Source organism: Enhydra lutris, unplaced genomic scaffold (genome assembly GCF_002288905.1).
Source record: "Enhydra lutris kenyoni isolate GAN:26980312 unplaced genomic scaffold, ASM228890v2 scaffoldscaffold8, whole genome shotgun sequence".
NCBI lineage: Eukaryota > Metazoa > Chordata > Mammalia > Carnivora > Mustelidae > Enhydra > Enhydra lutris.
In genome coordinates, this window is record NW_019154092.1 from 43,507,468 (window position 1) to 43,523,907 (window position 16,440).

At 42.5% G+C, this 16,440-nt stretch overlaps 1 pseudogene; it reads left to right on the top strand.

Annotated features, from left to right (window-relative positions):
- LOC111142419 overlaps nt 1–16,440 on the top strand; it is a 156,896-nt pseudogene that overhangs the window by 53,312 nt on the left and 87,144 nt on the right.

Sequence of the window (16,440 nt, forward strand, 5' to 3'; positions counted from 1 at the left end):
TCAATAGATGCTGAAAAAGCATCTATTGAGAGTATCATATGGTTCTTATTCTTTCTTTTATTAATGTATTGTATCACATTGATTGATTTGCGGATGTTGAACCAACCTTGCAGCCCAGGAATAAATCCCACTTGGTTGTGGTGAATAATCCTTTTAATGTACTGTTGGATACTATTGGCCAGTATTTTGGTGAAAATTTTCGCATCTGTGTTCATCAAGGATATTGGTCTGTAATTTTCTTTTTTGATGGGATCCTTGTCTGGTTTTGGAATCAAGGTAATGCTGGCCTCATAAAATGAGTTTGGAAGTTTTCCTTCCATTTCTATTTTTTGGAACAGTTTCAGGAGAATAGGAATTAATTCTTCTTTAAATGTTTGGTAGAATTCCCCTGGGAAGCCGTCTGGCCCTGGACTTTTGTTTGTTTGGAGAGTTTTGATGACTGTTTCAATCTCCTTACTGGTTATGGGTCTGTTCAGGTTTTCTATTTCTTCCTGGTTCAGTTGTGGTAGTTTATATGTCTCTAGAAATGTATCCATTTCTTCCAGATTGTCGAATTTGTTGGCATAGAGTTGCTCATAGTATGTTCTTATAATTGTTTGTATTTCTTTGGTGTTGGTTGTGATCTCTCCTCTTTCATTTATGATTTTATTTATTTGGGTCCTTTCTGTTTTCTTTTTGATAAGTCTGGCCAGGGGTTTGTCAATCTTATTAATTCTTTCAAAGAACCAGTTCCTAGTTTCATTGATTTGTTCTATTGTTTTTTTAGTTTCTATTTCATTGATTTCTGCTCTGATCTTTATGATTTCTCTTCTCCTGCTGGGTTTAGGCTTTCTTTGTTGTTCTTTCTCCAGCTCCTTTAGGTGTAGGGTTAGGTTGTGTATTTGAGACCTTTCTTGTTTCTTGAGAAAGGTTTGTACTGCTATCTATTTTCCTCTCAGGACTGCCTTTGTTGTGTCCCCCAGATTTTGAACTGTTGTGTTTTCATTATCATTTGTTTCCATGAATTTTTTCAATTCTTCTTTAATTTCCTGGTTGACCCATTCATTTTTTAGAAGGATGCTGTTTAGTCTCCATGTATTTGGGTTCTTTCCAAATTTCCTCTTGTGATTGAATTCTAGCTTCAGAGCATTGTGGTCTGAAAATATGCAGGGAATGATCCCAATCTTTTGATACCGGTTGAGACCTGATTTATGACCCAGGATGTGGTCTATTCTGGAGAATATTCCATGTGCACTAGAGAAGAATGTGTATTCTGTTATTTTGGGATGGAATGTTCTGAATATATCTGTGATGTCTGTCTGGTCCAGTGTGTCATTTAAGGCCTTAATTTCCTTGTTGATCTTTTGCTTAGATGATCTGTCCATTTCAGTGAGGGGAGTATTAAAGTCCCCTACTATTATTGTATTATTATCAATGTATTTCTTTAATTTTGTTATTAATTGATTTTTATAGTTGGCTGCTCCCGTGTTAGGGGCATAGATATTTAAAATTGTTAGGTGGTCTTTTTGGACAGACTCTTTGAGTATGGTATAGTGTCCTTCCTCATCTCTTATTATAGTCTTTGGCTTAAAATCTAATTGATCTGACATAAGGATTGCCACCCCAGCTTTCTTCTGATGTCCATTAGCATGGTACATTGTTTTCCACCCCCTCACTTTAAATCTGGAGGTGTCTTCGGGTCTAAAATGAGTTTCCTGTAGGCAGCATATTGATGGGTTTTGTTTTTTTATCCATTCTGATACCCTGTGTCTTTTGATTGGGGCATTTAGCCCATTAACATTTAGGGTAACTATTGAGAGATATGAATTTAGTGCCATTGTATTGCCTGTAAGGTGACTGTTTCTTTCTGATCTACTACTTTTAGGGTGTCTCTTTGCTTAGAGGACCCCTTTCAATATTTCCTGTAGAGCTGGTTTGGTGTTTGCAAATTCTTTCAGTTTTTGTTTGTCCTGGAAGCTTTTTATCTCTCCTTGTATTTTCAGTGATAGTCTAGCTGGACATAGTATTCTTGGCTGCATGTTTTTCTCATTTAGTGCTCTGAATATATCATGCCAGTTCTTTCTGGCCTGCCAGTTCTCTGTGGATAAGTCCACTGCCAGTCTAATGTTTTTACCCTTATATGTTACAGATTTCTTTTCCCGGGCTGCTTTCAGGATTTTCTCTTTGTCGCTAAGACTTGTAAATTTTACTATCAGGTAACAGGGTGTGGACCTATTTTTATTGATTTTGAGGGGCATTCTTTGAATCTCCTGGATTTTGATGTTTGTTCCCTTTGCCACATTAGGGAAATTCTCTACAATAATTCTCTCCAATATACCTTCTGCTCCCCTCTCTCTTTCTTCTTCTTCTGGAATCCCAATTATTCTAATGTTGTGTCGTCTTATGGTGTCACTTATCTCTTGAATTCTCTCCTTGTGATCCAGTAGCTGTTTGTCTTTCTTTTGCTCAGCTTTTTTATTCTCTGTCATTTTGTCTTCTATATCACTGATTCTCTCTTCTGCCTCATTTATCCTAGCAGTAAGAGGTTCCATTTTTGATTGCACCTCATTAATAGCTTTTTTGATTTCAACTTGGTTAGATTTTAGTTCTTTTATTTCTCCAGAAAGGGCTTTTGTCTCTCCGGAGAGCGTTTCTCTAATATCTTCTATGCCTTTTTGAAGCCCGGCTAGAACCTTGAGAATCATCATTCTGAACTCTAGATCTGTCATATTACCAATGTCTGTATTGATTAGGTCCCCAGCCTTCGGTACTGCCTCTTGCTCTTTTTTTTGTGGTGAGTTTTTCTGCCTTGTCATTTTGTCCAGATAAGATTTGCTTTCTCCTCCTCTGGAATTCCGCTGTTCTCCTTGGTAAGTGAAGTTGGTCCTGGCTGGGTTTCTTGTTGATCTTCTGGGGGAGGAGCCTGTTGTAGTGATTCTCAAGTGTCTTTGCCAGAGGCTGAACTGCCCTGCCCTTACCAGGGGCCGGGCTAAGTAATCCGCTCTGGTTCACTTTTGGGAGCTTTTGTTCCCTGAGGGCTTTCCGTAGAGTTCCAGAGGACGGGAATGAAGATGGCGGCCTCTCAATCTCCAGCCCAGAGGAGAGCTCAGGGTCCCACTCCTCAGTGTGCCCTTAGAAAAAAGCGCCCAATCACTCCCGTCTCCTTGGCCTCTGGTCACGCTTGGAGAAAAGCACTCAATCGCTCGTGCTTGGAGAAAAGCGCTCAGTCGCTTCCATCTCCCTGGCCTCTGGCTGCTCTCCAAGCTCACCCAGCCTGTGCCCGGTTCAACGTAACCCTGAGTTGAGAGCTCACTCCTCGGCTTTGTCGCTGTAGCTGGCTTTCCTGCTCTAATACCTGTAAGCTCTGTGACACTCAGACACCCCCAGTCCTTCTGTGACCCTGCAGGACCTAGGGTTACGCTGACCCTGCGTGGGCTTCCCCCGGTTTAGCCTCTGGAGTGATGTCCCTCCATGGAGCAGTCTTTTAAAAGTCCTGATTTTGTGTTCCATTGCTCCGACACTTGCTGGGAGCCAGCCCCTCCCGCTGTGGTCTATCTTCCCGTTGCTTTGGATTCACTTCTCCACAGGTCCTACCTTTCAGAAAATGATCGATTTTCTGTTTCTAGGATTGTTGCTCTTCTTCTCTTTGATTTCCCATTGGATTTGTAGGTGTTCACAATGGTTAGATAAGCTATCTAGCTGATCTCCTGCTACCTGATGTCGTCTCGGCCTGCTACTTCTCCACCATCTTGACTCCTCCCCAAGTTTCACAATTTTTAAAACAAAGATTTTAATGTTGAACTTTCTCTTTCTGTGGTATCTGACCTTTCTTTTTCTATTTTAAACAGCTTTATTGAGGTAAATCCACATAGGATGCAATTTATCCATTTAAAGTGTGCAATTCAATGGCTTACAATATATTCACAGAGCTGTACAATCATTACCAAAACCAATTTTATAACGTTTTCATCACCCTCCCCCCACAAAGAACCCCATACCTTTTAGCAACCACCCCTCATTTCTCCCCAGTCCTATCTCTACCACCTCACCCAGCTCTGGACAACTACTAATCTATGTTTTGTCTTTATAGACTTCCCTATTCTGGCTATTTTGCATAAATGGAATCATAGACTATCTACTCATTTGTGAATGGCTTCTTTCACTTGTCATAATGTTTTGATGATTTCTGTGACATCTTTTTGATAAGAGATCATGTAAGGTCTTTGGATAGCAACTATATTTTGTTGCTCTATGTATGTTTCTAGATGGTACCTCACTAAATAGACCATAAACATTTAGGGACTGTTTTGACATCTGTGGTTTAGTATGCCCAGAACAGCACTGGCTTTTGTTGGAAAATCCTCCTTCTAATCCTGGTGTTGGGGGAGAAATGGAAGGGTTCTTATATAGGCCCTTTCTCAGAGGAGTCAGTCTGAGGATGGACAGCTGGCCCAGCTGATCCTTCCCTGGAATTTTAGAACTGGGAATGGAGACATGGATTCTCTGGTCTCTAGAGAAGGGGTTTAGGTGGTCATGTCTGCTGCTTGTGGAAGAACGCTATAGGAGAGAGTGGAGCCTAGTCAAAAATATAAGCCATTTGGGACACCTGTGAGCATTCACACTGCTGACTGTATTTATCTCTGAGGTCCACCTGCACCCCTGGCCTTCATATGTTGTCTCTAAGGCACACAATTATATTTCAACATATTCTGCATCAAGTTTCAGATATAGGAATTATCACCGCACCTTAAGTATCTTGGGAGGGTTCAAAAGTGTGCATTACCTGTCTCTGGAAATATTTTAATGAATGATCATGACCTACATTAAATGATATTGATTTTTAGCATCCTAGGTATTTTATATTCAAGATGTTTTCCATGAACAAATTCAAGTTCTCATTTCACATTAATCATATATCCCCAAATTTTGTGAGTATTTTTTTGATGATTAAAAAATGTATTACACAGGCACATGCCTATATAAAACACAATCAGATTTTTTCCTCCACATTTCACTGGTTTGAATGAATAGATGTTCTTTCTCATTTGGACTTGCTTAGTTATCATGAAATAAATAATTGAAAATAGAAGACAGGAAGAAATCTTAGGCATGCCGAATATTTTTCTACTTTAAATGTACATTTTAACATTTTGTGCATGCACCGAGTACTTTAAAAAAACTCTGAAATACAGAATTAATCTATTGTTACTTTGTAACATTACATCTATTGATTTGCTGTTTGAAGAAAAGGCTCAGGTCTTGACACCTTAAATTTCATGAGACTATAAATATTCTTATTTATTCAGGTGCACATAAAAGGCAAACTCTAAGAAAAAAGTCCTGACCCCTTTTACTACTCTTTTTTTCTGTGTGGGTGTGTGTTACAGAGAGGAAGTCTTGGCATTTATACAATTCTGTGTGTTTGGTGGAGATTCCTGGACTTTTTGTAACGCCCCCTCACCCCCCAGCCTCCGGTGACCTATTTTCCCGTTTGCAGACAAACTTTAATATCAGTCCTTTTTACTAACTGATGAAATGGATACTTGGGTAAAGCTCTGAAGGAGAAAGATGAAAGAAAGACAAATACAGGCCTAGGGAAGGAGGATGGAGAAGAAGAAGGGGTGGGATCTGAACTGGGTCAGGAGGAAGGGGTAGGACCTAAACTAGGTTTCGGACGAGGTGGAGAGTGGGATTCCTGGGGCAGGTGCAAGAGGGAGCTGGTGCTGGTCTCAGCAGGAAAGAGGTCATGGAAGTGGCAGTGGGTCTGAGTAGCTGCGGTGGGTCTGAGTAGCTGCGGTGAGCTGCTGACCCTGTGCTGGATGGTGGGGTCTACATTGGGGGAGAGTCCAATCTCATGTGTTTGCAGTCAAACAGAAGGTCCAGGGCTTTGCAGATGTGCGAGCTGTCTCGTTCACGTAGAACACGGGGCTCCAGGTGGATCTGCAGTGAGGAGACCAGAACTAAGGCTGGGAAGATCCAGAATGCAAGGTTCTCTGAGCTACACTTATCCCAGTGGATAGGGACTTTTCAAGGCATCTTCCTTGGAGCACCACCAAGTGATGATGGAGGCAGAGCTGGCTGGGTTCCAAGCTCTAAACTCTGCTTCAACCATAGAAATCACTTTTATTTGATTTTTGTGCTAGTGTGTGTATATGTTTGGGGGGGTTGTCTGAGATTTGACAGAGAAAAAGCATTCTGTTGGTAAATGGTTAAAAAGTTAGAAATCTTTCCTCAGAAGATACTTCTTCAGCCAATAATAAAAGGAGGCCAAAAGCTGCTCTGGTAGGAGTTGAACTTGTCCTGTGTTTGAGAATGGATGGGCTTGTGCATCTTTCAGGAAAGTCATTTTGGCTCCAGCTATCAGTGGTTGCCAATGCCACAGTGAGCCAGGAAAGAGGTATAAGGAGGAAGTTTTTCCTGGGAAGAGAAAGGTGAGGTTACAGGAAATGATATAAGGAGGGATCACTGGAAGGTTAATGCTCTTCAAGGAGAAGCCACGATTGTGTCATTTGACCACTGTCCCAATAGCAATCAGAGAATGAGTGTCATGTGGGGCAAATAAGCAAGTCTGCATATCATCTACCAGAAGTTTGTGTCCTGGAGGACAGGTATTTTATGTCACTCAGCTTTGGTCAGTAGGACTTGCCGTGTGACTGGCCTATAAAAAAGTCAGTCCAGGGGACAGGGAAATGAATTTAATTGGACTCAGCCAAGAAACCAGACCTAGTAGCTTCATCAAGTTTAATCGATAACTTGATTCCAGTTCTGTATTGGTGAACACATAATTTCTGGGTGGGGAGTGAAGAGGGGCCTTTGTAGACCCTGCATCCCTGTCCTCACCCTTTGCCTCTTGCATGGCGTCCTGTAGGCCCGAGCAACTTGAATGGCACATCAGCCAGAATGAAAGAACTCTGCACCAGCGTTTACACAATGAACTTTTGAAGACTGCTGACCCCTAACTGGGGAAGTCAGAGGACCATCATAAGCTTTAGTGTACAATTAAAAAAAAAGAAAGAAAGAAAAAGCAGGCTCCTAGACCTCACCTAAAATTCACTGAATGAGAATTTCTGAGGATGGGGTTCAAGAATACACATTTACACCAAGCCCCAGAATGTCTTAAGTACTCTAACCCTTGAGAGTCATTGCTTTAAGATCAAGAATGGCTCAGACAAGAAGTTTTAAATCTAGAGTGACCTGATTCCACATTGCCCTCCATGGTGTTGCTCTTGACTGGATAACAAAGGCCTAGAAATTGTATCGTAGGAGAATTATTGTGTCTCAAGAATTGCTTTACTGATGGTGGGTTGGGGGATGAATCTCAGGGTAAGATGAACCTGTGACTACTCCCTGGGAGAAGAGGGAGAAGGACACATCTCAAGACAGGGAAGAAATATTAGAAATTGGAGTATGTGCTTGAGAGAATCCCTATAAAAAGTTTTTAGTTTTTTTTTCCCATTGGACTCTGGGAACACTTATATTTGACCTCCCTGGTTAAGTCCTGTGCTTCTGTAAAATTCATTACACACATACGGTATGGTTTACATGGGGGCAGTTAGGGGCAGAGGACTAAAGGAAAGTGTGGCTTCTGTAGAACTACCTTGCTGCAGAGATCAGCATGTCTGAGACAGTTTTAATCAAAGGCGGTAGCTTATAGAAGTCCAGGCAAGGACTACTGGGTAGTGAGTGGTGCCAAGGCATGGCAGGGAAAGGAAGATGTCAAGGACAACAATCATCAGTTTTCACTGTACCTACCCCTGCTCCTATTTGTTTCTTTAACTTCAAACACATTTTTATCTCTACCGTTCTTTAAAACGTGCTCTTGTGAGGGTCACCAGTGACATCTAAATTGCCAAATTTAATGGTAAATTCAAAGGTCTCCTCTTCGACCCATCGATAGGCATTTGACACAGCTGACATTTGCTTCTGGAACAACTCATTGTTGACTTCCAGATCAGCATTGAATCCTGGTTTCCCCGCTCCCTCACAGGGTGATCCTGTAAATCTCTGTTAGTCATTCTTTCTCAATATTGGCATGACCCAGGGCCCATTCCTTGGCCCCTTCACTCAACCCATGGACAGTGACTCCCAATATATTTTTCTCTAGCTCCAACCTCTCCCCACTTGTAAATCCAACTGCTGACTGTCCATCTGCGGTGGGGTCTGAGATCAGACTAATTTAACATGTCCAAGCCACACTTAACTTTCCTCCCTTTGCTGCTCCAAACTTGCTCCTTCTCAGCCTTCCCATGTCTCTAACTTATCACTGACTCTTCTCTTTCTCTCACAGCCCATATCCAGTCTTGTAAGACACCCTTAGGCTCTACAACAGTGAAAATACTCAAGATGGGGCCACCTCTCACCATGACCACCCTGTCCCAAACCACTATTATCTCTCACCTGGATTTTTGCAGTAGCTTTAGACAATACCTAACTGGCCCGCTGCTTCTACCCTTACCCCCGTGTAGTTAAGGATGAACTCAGCAGGTCTGGGTTGTCCAAACCTCATACATTTTAAGGAAAACCTTGCCCTGTCTGGCTTCTGGGAAATAACCTCTATGATTTTGGAATGTCCTGCTTGAAAGAGATTATTTCCCAGGAAACAGACAAGGGCCAACATTTTTTTAAATTGTGCTAAAAATATACCTGAAATTTACCATTTTAATCACTGTTAGGTATAAAATTGAGGGGTAAAAGTACATTCACGATGTCATGTAACTATCACCACTATGCATTTCCAGAACTCGTTCATCACCCCAAACTGAGAAACTCTATGTATTACAGAGTGACACTCCATCCCCCCCTTCCCTCCAGTCTCTGGTAACTTCTAGTCTAGCTCTGTCCCTATGAATTAGCCTATTCTAAGTACCCCAGGTAAGTGGAATCATACAATATTTGTCTTTCTGTGTCTGGCTTATTTGACTTTAGCCTAATGTTTTTGAGCTTCCTCCATGTTGTAGCATGTGTCAGAATTTCATTTCTTTTAATGGATTAATTACATTCCATTGTGTGCACATAGTACATTAAAAAAATCTATTCCTCTGTTGATGGACATTTAGACTGTATTCACCATTTGGCTATTGTGAATAATGCTGCTGTAAACATCGGTACATAATTATCTGTCTGAACCCCTGTTTTCCATTCTTGTGGTGCGTACCTAGGAGAGGAATTACTGGATCCTATGGTAATTCTATGCTTAACCGGTTGAAGAACTGCTCAGCTATTTCCCATAGCAGCTGCACCATTTTGTGTTTACCACCAGGTATAACTGTCATCGCTATTGCGCAGTGCGGGGGAGGGGGAGTTAATTTCTCTACATGTCCACAAAAACTTGTTATTTTCAGGGTTTTATTTTTGTTTTTGTTTTGTAATTGCCTTCCTAAGGGCTGTGAAGTATTATTTCATTGTGGCTCAGTCTTTTATCTCATCTCCTAATGCCTAGATTGACAAAACTGACCTTGGGACTGTACCTGTCCTCCCTGCCCCCTGTCTGTATTCCTTACCGCTGCATCGGACCCTTGTTGTTCATGGATCTTTGCAAAATACCCCTTGTGTTTTATAGGTTGTCTTGTTGGTTCCCTTCTCCAGGCACCATCACATCGAACTTTTCTGCCTGGCACACAATTTTCTGTCTTCCCAAACTTTGTTCGCAACTCTGCTCCTCCACATGTTAAGTGTTCCTTACGGTTTTGCTAAGTAAGTGAGTCCATGGACTTATTAATCAAGACTCCTCCCTGAGGGAATTTGGAGTCTAGCATACGAGTTAAAAAGAACTTAGAGTCAAAAGAGAGACCCAGATAAGGAGAACCAGAACAGGGGGGCTTCATGGAGGAGAAGGAGTAGGAACTTGGTGAGTGAGTAGGAGCTGGGGGGAAGGGAGAAAGGAGCATTCAACAAAGAACACAGTATGTGTTTTCTTTGGCTGAGTCCTAAAGTATACAAGAAGGGAATGTGTTCTATTAAAAGATGGAGAAGCATCAGATTCTGAAAACCTGGAATGCATGGTCAAGAGTTTGGAATTCATTTAGCAATTGATCATCAGGACTTAATGAAGTTTTCAGAGTCCCAGAGCTGTGATTGAAAAGGACACCTCTGTGTGTCCTACAGGGTTTGCTTTAAAGAAAGCTTTAAAGAAAGCTCCCAGAGGCAGGGGAATAGTTGGTAAGGCTACTGTAACAGTACAAGCCAGTGTTAAGAAAAGTGTGGACTGAGACAGAGATGGCAGAAAAAGAAAATTTGGAGGTTGTTTTGAGTAATACTATAAAGGAAAAGTCAATGATAATTAAAAAGCTATAAGGAGGAAGGGGGAAAGGAAGATCTTGTAATTTTCAGCCTTCTGGTCTGGGAGGATGGAAGGAAACCACCAACAGCAATGTGGAATCCATGAACAGAAGTGAATTTGGGAGGAAGATGCTGAGTTCAATTTTGGGAAAATTGAGACTGAAGTGTGGCTGTAGTATTTCCTAGGAAGAGACTGACATGTAGGGTTGTAACTCAAGGGGAGAGTCAGGCATCATTCTGGGCAATGTCTTTATCAGGGTGATAAGGGAAACAATGCCAACTATCAGGTATAGAGAAGAGGGTGTTGAAAGGGAAGCGGATGAAGGCAGATGACATAAGAATATACATTTTTTTAAAGATTTACTTATTTATTTGAGGACAGTGGGGAAAGAGGGAGAGAGAGAGAGAATCTCAAGCAGACTCCCCACTGAGTGCAGAGCCTGACCTGGGGCTCAATCCCATGACCCTGAGATCACCACGTGATCTGAAACCAAGAGTTGGACCCTCAACCCATTCGGCCACCCAGGCACCCCAGGAATATTTTTAAAGGAGGAAGACGGGTCAGAATACAAGACAGTGGCCAGAGGTTCTTTAATAGCCCAGGGAGGAGAGAATTCTGAAGAGGAAGTGATGAGCACTGTCCTGAGATTGCGGAGCCTGGTGTTTTGACAACAATCACTGGATTTTGCCAATTAATTGTAAGTAATTCCTAACTTTTGAGAATGTAGTTTTTTATTCGCTGGCGGACCTGGGGTAGAATAAAATATCAGAGAATTGACCAGAGTATAGGAGGAGTCTGAATAGAGGTTCTTTCAAGACCATGACTGTGAAGGGAAGGAGGATAGAAGAGTGGGGGGCAGGGTTTTTAAAAAATGTAAGGAAGGAGTAGTGGCCCAGCTACAGAGTAGAAGCCCCTGGGTCTCTGTAATGTGAGCATGGGGGCCCTGTTGGGTTAGTTTGTACCAGTTTTGATATTTTCTTTTTAAGATTTTATTTATTTATTTATTTTAAGAGAGAGCGTTAGAGTGCATGCACTGGGGGAAGGGCAGAGGGAGAGGGAGAATCTCAGGCTGACTCCCATTCAGCACAGAGCCCAGATGGGGCTCGATGCCCCTACCCTGAGATCATGACCTGAGCTGAAACCAAGAGCGGTTCACTCAACTGACTGAGCCACCCAAGTGCCCCAGCTCTAACATTTCCTATGTGTTTTTTGTTTGTTTGTATATTTTATAAGTGGAAGCTAGATATATATAGAACACGTTAAATTACTGTTTTTTTCTTAAGATACAACTTCTTCAGTTCACTTAGAACATGCAAATCTGATATTTTTTAATCAAATAAAATATGTATAAAATGGATTTTCTCCTAATTCTGGATTCATCATGACTTTATAATACCAACTGATTGTGATATTTACAATATTTGTCAAAACTTAGAATTTTACAAGCACTAGGTTATTACCGTTGTTTCTTTAATAAATGTAGCATACAAAATTTGAAGTTTTAATATGGGTACTTAAATTATCCACAGAATGTATCTTTGTAGTATTTCAAAAATATCACTGAGACGTAACTTCCTTAGAAAATAGAGTATAAAACTTAATAGATTTTCCATTTTTTCAACTGGAATGCTTTATCTTTGTTTTTCATTGCACATTCCTCATTTTTCACTCATTTAAAACTGCCAATTATTATTTTTTATTGTAAAATCAATTTTAATATTTGCTTTGATTATTTTTTATTTTGTTGCCTTTTCAAATCGGCATGTCTTTAAAGTGTTTCTTACTTGATTAAAAATGTCTGTGTGTGTATTAAATCACTTCAGTTTTACTAAGTGAAATTGAGCCGTACTGTCTTTGAGCCAGTAATGAAAACTGCAGTTTTTAACATGTGACATTTGGGGGTGGTGAACATATGTGAAAAGATTGTATCTAGACTATTGAAAGAAATGGTCTTGGAAAATTCATGGGAAGCTTTAGCATTGTCTGAAAAACAAGAGGGAAGTCTCATTAGTATTAACTTTAAAAAGGGGGGGAAAGAGAGAAGTTTTGTTTTAAAGCAAAAAAGTCTGGTTGGACCAGAATGTAAAAGAAGATAACAAAAGCCAAATTTGGGTGGTACAGTAGGTTGTAGGAGGCTTGAAGGGAAATGAAACTGATTGGCACATAATAAGCTTGAAAAGAAACGGTGAAATGTACAATTTCGTTGATACTATTTGATATTATAAGATCCACTTTGATGGATTTATTCATAAGATGGAGAAGATGCTGGTGAATCCTGCAAAATATTACATGGGTGACATGTAGGAAGAGAGAAATTATAGTTTATCCTTTTCTGTTAAACTAACAGTGAGATCATAGTCTTTAAAGAGGCGGGTAGGGTGGGCCAAAAGCCCCATGCTCTGGCTGAGTTGTAATTTGTGATAAATTCAGGTACGTGGTGAACGCTAATGTGAACTATCTGAGGTCAGTGGAAATGAAGATTGGAGAAGACTGTAACTAGAACAAGTGGAAATTCCCTGTATAAGTGAATTATACAATTAAACAAACAAGAAACATAGAGGGGGAGAAAAAAAAGAGAAGCTAGATCTGGGGTGTGAGATGAGGGGAAGGGAAGGATGAGGAAGGGGAGGGAGCCCGGGGGGGGGTGGTGCCCAGAGCTGCCCTGAGGTTCCTTCCTCTGAGAACCGAGGCAGGAGTCTCAGCCATGCTACTGGGAGGTTTGGGAGAGGAGAATTCAGGGTGTTTTGAGAGATGGCCTTGATCTTAGGGATGTAAGAGCGTCAGGCCATCATCCTACTGAGATGTGGGGAGAGGCTGGACTGGAAGTTTGAGCAGGGAAAAAAGTTTGTATGAGAGCCGTGAGGTGTGTGGCTGGGAAGCTGTGTGAAACAGCGTGAGCTCAGGGCAGGTATTTCTCAAAACGCACCTGAGAAGAGAGAACATGGGGTCAGTGGTTTGGGTTCCGGGGGGGAAGCATGGGGACCTTTTGGTACCTTTAAAAAGTGCAGGGGCGCCTGGGTGGTTCAGTGGGTTAAAGCCTCTGCCTTCGGCTCGGGTCATGATCCCAGGGTCCTGGGATCGAGCCCCGCATCGGGCTCTCTGCTCAGCGGGGAGCCGGCTTCCCCTCCTTCTCTCTCTGCCTGCCTCTCTGCCTACTTGTGATCTCTGTCTGTCAAATAAATAAATAAAAATATTAAAAAAAAAGTGCAGGGCCCAGGTGGTGGTGGGCTATGTGGACCCCCCGCCCCGCCCCCAGCACTGCTTGTTTGCCTCTGACACCTGCAGCCACACACCTGTGAGCGTCGCTGGGGGCATCGGGCTGCATACCTGGGCTCTGAGATGATTTCAGCTTCATCTTTCCCCTGATCTATGTCATCTTGTTAAAAACACCTTCTTGAGATAGTTGACATGAGTTTGGCTTTACATACTCCCCCCTATGAATTTACTCTGAGATCTGGGAAATGAAACGTAGAAGAAAAAATAAAAGAAAAGAAAAAAAGAAATCTCCATCCATGCTCTCCTTATCAGAGAACTTGACCTTTATTACCACACGTGCTGGGGGCAGTTTTCTGTTCTCTGGCTCTGGAGGTGGAGGGAACAGCAAGTGAGGAAGAACAAGAGCTAAGGCGGCTTGTCTACCTCCCAATCTCCTTTCCCTTGATGGAGCCGGGACTCCGCCACAGTAATTTTCTCTCCAAGTTCCTGTGCCCTGAGGCCATGCTCCCACATCCGTCTTCCTTGACCATACCTCTCCTTTCTCTTAGCCAATGAAAGTTCCTCAGTCTCTGTGCTGCAATGTCGGCCACAGTTAATAAGATAGTCATTTTGTTGGGTCCTGGGTTTGATTTAGGAAAATTAAGCCAACACCCACAGAGAGACTACCCAGAGGGTCTGGGTCTCTGCTCCTAACGGGATAGAGCTGACAACTGACAAGACACATTGTGGTGAGAGGCCAACGTGGGGGGCTGGCGGGAGAGGGCAACTGTGTTGTGCAAGGCCCGGAGAGATTGCTTCCAGCTGAGAGGGCTTGGGAACGGTTCAGCTGAGGGTGATTTTAGAACTGGGCTTGCAGGGTATAAGGGGTGTGGGTGGGGGGAACACGGGATTCTGACCAGATGCTAGGGCAGAGGGAGCAGAGCCCTAGTGGTGGAGGAACCAGGTAAGCAGAGGTGTGGGGGGCAGGGCTGGGAGAGAGCCAGGAATGGTGTGAGCTGGACTAAAAGCAGCATGAGGCGGAGTGGTGGTACTCTCTTCACGCCTGTCCTGCTCAGGAGTTTGGGTTTTCTCCTGGGAGAGGTTCAGCGTGAGAAGCTTGAGCCTTTGGAGGCTGCCTGTAGTTCACTGCCAAAGCTTCTCATTTCCTTGCCTGTGTGCGGTTAAAGCTGTGTTTCCCAGGTTCGTCTGTGAAGAAGAAAACCCTCGAACTTCTATGGCCAGTGTGATGCCAACTTTGAATCCCGTGCTTTCTGCAAGCCCCTTTTTATCGAGATCTAGCCATTTTGCTTGGCTCTTCTTGATTGCTTCTACGTGCTGGCTACAGCCCACGATTTCATTTGCTTTGCCACTTTTGAGAGTTCAGGATCCCAATGTTGCCAAGTTTGAGTTTTAATAAGTTTTCACACCTTTTCATGGCTGTCTTTGAAAAGAAAAATATATATACACGCAATGATCCCTAGCTGGGATTCTGACTACTGTTTGTTATGGCACTGTTGAGATGAAAACGTTAAGAAACACAGCCACATCCCATTCCCTTAGAAGACTTTTGGTTGTAAATGCACTTGAAAGAAAAGTTGTCAGATAAGAAAATGAAAAGAGGGATCTCCATTCGTATAATTTTTGCTTAGTGAACTTGATAATGGGAGTTCTGGACGATTCTTCTTGTGTCACTTACAGGTGTGAGTTCTGCTCCAAGAGAGGAGTTCATGATTAGGAGGGAGGCACTGGGAGATTTTTTTTTCTCCTGCTGGGTACAAGTAATTTTTATTCCTTATTTAGGTCCAGTACTCCACAGTACAGTGTAGTGCTATTTTTTTTAAAGATTTTATTTATTTTATTTGACAGAGATCACAAGTAGGCAGAGAGGCAGGCAGAGAGAGAGAGAGGAGGAAGCAGGCTCCCTGCTGAGCAGAAAGTCTGATGCGGGGCTCGATCCCAGGACCCTGGGATCATGACCTGAGCCGAAGGCAGAGGCTTTAACCCACTGAGCCAACCAGGTGCCCCTGTAGTGCTATTTTTAATAAAAAAGAGCAAGCCATCTAAATGTTTAATCAAAGGGAACAGTGTGGCAAATACAGCTCACCCCCTGGATGGATGCTTCTGTCGTTATTAAGAAGGTGATTGCTAAGGCCATCATGGAAAAATAGTACGATGTAATATTCAGGGGAGAGAAGCAGAATGTAAAATTACATGTCAACTGAGAGTTAAGTGCTTTAAAAATGATGAGTGTCTACCGTACAGACAGCCTCTCAGAGACTGAAGGCTGGATCGGTTTGGTCAGAGGTGCTCCCCGTGGGGTCTAAGCTATGTGGGATCATGACCTAAATCTGAAGCTAATTGAGCAATAAATACTCTTGGATATGAATAAGTATTTTTTTTTTTTTTTTTTTTTTTAAAAGAGAGACCTACTTTAGGGGAACAGTGTTACCATTTGGTATCAAGAAAAACAAATTTGCTTGCTGGCCCCTTCCTTCTCCTTTTCCTTGTCTCCCCCAATCAGGTACTTTCCATTTGGGTTGTTTCTTTTAAAATCGGCAGACAGATTATCTTCCTCATCAGATTAATGTTTGTCTACCTCCAGTAAAGCTCAGACCCTGTGGCTAGGCACACGGCTGCCCGTGGCCTGGAGCTTTCTCAGACTTGTGGATTCTGTCTATCAGTGACTGGTGTTACCACCTGAACTCATCCACTGTAGGGCTTGAGGCTGCCTCCTCTCCAGAGTGTCTGGGAATGGGATTGGCAATAATGGCCCAGTGCCTGGTTCTCACAGATGCGTGGTCTGGACGGTAACTTAGGCCGGCAAGCAGGTGGGGTGTTTGTGATGCAAGACCCTTGGCATATTGTCATAAAGCTACTTGTGTGTTATGTGGAGGTTTGGAAATAATATCCTGCTGTGAGAGGGAGAGAGAGGGAGAGAGAGGGAGAGAGAGGGAGAGAGAGGGAGAGAGAGGGGAGAGAGACACACA